Source organism: Atta cephalotes, assembly GCF_000143395.1.
Source record: "Atta cephalotes unplaced genomic scaffold scaffold00001, whole genome shotgun sequence".
NCBI classification, from domain to species: domain Eukaryota; kingdom Metazoa; phylum Arthropoda; class Insecta; order Hymenoptera; family Formicidae; genus Atta; species Atta cephalotes.
Window position 1 is genome coordinate 9989892 of NW_012130065.1, and position 2615 is coordinate 9992506.

At 41.6% G+C, this 2615-nt stretch overlaps 1 pseudogene; it reads left to right on the forward strand.

Annotated features, from left to right (window-relative positions):
• Nucleotides 1-2117, forward strand: part of LOC105618565 — a 15679-nt pseudogene extending 13562 nt beyond the window's left edge.
• Nucleotides 2118-2615: the final 498 nt, after the last annotated feature.

The following is a 2615-nucleotide window of genomic DNA, read 5'->3' on the forward strand; positions in this document are numbered from 1 at the left end:
ATATTATATAAAGTATAGTAACAAATAAGCCGACGTTCTTACAAATACTTGACGAAATAACACGGTGGCGAACGACTCGCTCTCCCTTTCCTTCGACGCGGCGATACTATATATTATATATATATATATATATATATAAAATTACTATATATTATATATATATATACATATATATATATATATATATATAAAAAACCGCCCACGTCGTCGCGGGAGTCTCATTTTTTCCTAGTTAATGCAGGTACAGGATTCGCTAATCGAGGTTTCGTAGAAATTCGAGATAGTATTTAAAAAACACACTACTTTTGCACCTAAGAGGGACTATCTGCATTTTTTAAACTTTTTCCTCATGGTAATTCGACTATCCGAGCCTCGCGCGGCCGAATATGGACGCGCCGACAAGCCCGATCAACTCAATTCTCACCTTTCCCGTCTGTGTGCGTGTGTGTGTGAGTGTGCGTGTGTGTGTGTGTGTGCGCGCGCGTGTGTGTGTGTGTGTGTGTGTGTGTGTGTGTGTGAATCTGTGCACGTGCGTGTATCACGTGTGTGTATATTACAGGTAAGAGAGAGAACTATATCATCTAGAAAAGAACAACGAATCGCTAATATAAGGGGATGGGGTGCGTGGGGAGGTCGTCAGACGGTCTCTTCACTTCCGCCCTAATTCCCCTCCCCCCCCCCTCCGAGAAACAATCCCAACCCATCTTCTTCGATTTTTTTCTCTCTCTCGTTGTGTTGGGCGCACGTTCTCTTTCTCTCTCGTTTTGCTCGCCTCTGGGAACATTGGAAACGCTCGTCGATTTCGGTTTCCGCTTCCCTTCTCACACCCATGCCTAATGTCGGGTCACATTCCATTTCCGGTGGATTGCCTTCGAGAAAAAAAAAAAGGAGAAAAACCAGAGGGGGAGGGGGAGGAGGGGACGTCGTCGTACCCTTCACCTTCTCGTGCACTTTGGCTCCCCCCTTGTCTCGTCTCCGTTTATAACACAATTCATTGCACTGCGCCCAGCTGCTTTCTTATTAGCGTACTCTTATCGCGTGTTATCCTCACGCTCTAAGATTTGCCATTTAATATTTAAGCTTACCGCTCGCTCGCTCACACATACACATCCATTTATACGTACATACACACTTCCTTTCTTTCATATATATTTACGCACATCTACATATTTTAATTTGAATTATATTAAGCGCGGGCGATCGACTGAGCCGCGAACACAAAGGCGGCTTCTCGCCTCGCACTAAACGTGTACTATAATCGACTAATGCGAAAAAAAGAAGAGCAAGAATAAATTTCATTCGCTATCAAGAATGCTGAACAATGCGGAAATCCAAAAGACGCGTGAAAGATGTGCAAAAATCGTACGAGATGTTTTGGCGCGATTATATTAGATTCTGAGACCCTTCAGAGAATCTGAAAAAGTTCAGATGCAAAGCAAGGGATTCATAAATCGAGAAAAGTCCGTTCTTACAGCACGGAATAGTGTCAAAGATAGATCCGTAAACGTACCTAATTTCCGTGTCGAACTCCTCGAAGATCGTGTCTCTCGACGCGAAATGTCATTAAGGATATATATATATATATATATATAATTAGGAAGATTTTCCCATCGTTTCAGTTAGGTCCGTGTCGACAATCGCATGTTGTTCATCACTTGCCATGTGAATCGCACGGATGAATTTCACGCTCGGGCACGAAATAAAAATCCGTTCGATCGAATCGAGAGAATGAGGTCCCGAGAATCTCAGCGAAGTTCTCTTTGTCGCAATTTTTCGATCAGCCTTCGAATCTGTCGATTTTTCTCCCGTTTGAATCGCGCGTATATGTATGAGAATGTGGTTGTTGTGTTTGTATTCCGTGTATTATGTATACGTATTCCGACTGTTTCTTTGGTACGTAGAAATATAATCTAAAATAATGACTCTATCTATAATAATAGTGGCGATGATAATAATAGATACGATACCAATAATAATAATAGATACGAATAATCTTAATCGTAGCGATAGATCGCAGTAAATCGCAGCAATATTGTTGCGAAATACCTCAGACTAACAATGAGAATCGATCACCGTCGTCACCGTCATCGTCGTCGTCGTTATCGTCATCATGGTGATGCGCTTTTTCTCGAAGACGATTTCGTAAAACGACATAAATTCATAAAACAGGAAAAAAACGATAGTACCTCTCGATCTGTCGGAGGCAGGTAGAAAAAAGGCACCTACGCTTAAAAATCAAAATCTCGTTGAACCGGTCTTACGCGGTTTTGCAAGCGCTCGCGTGGAAGCGCCGACGGGCGATACGTTTCATTATAAATTTACAAAATTCATTTTACATCGTCGCGAAGCGACGGGGCCGTGTGAGTCGCCCGTCGCCTTCCATGTTGGCGCCGACCGATTATGTGATGCTTTTGCACGCGTATGTTATGTGGCGTATGTTTTATATGTGTGTGTGTGAACAGTACAACACCGGTCTCTAATACCTATTTCTACCAATGGAAATTAACCTTAATCTTGGTTATATTTACTCTTCATCTTTTTCTAATTCTTATAATTAGGAAAAAAAATGAAGAGTTAATTGAATCGAAATTAAAATTAAACTGCATTGACAGAAA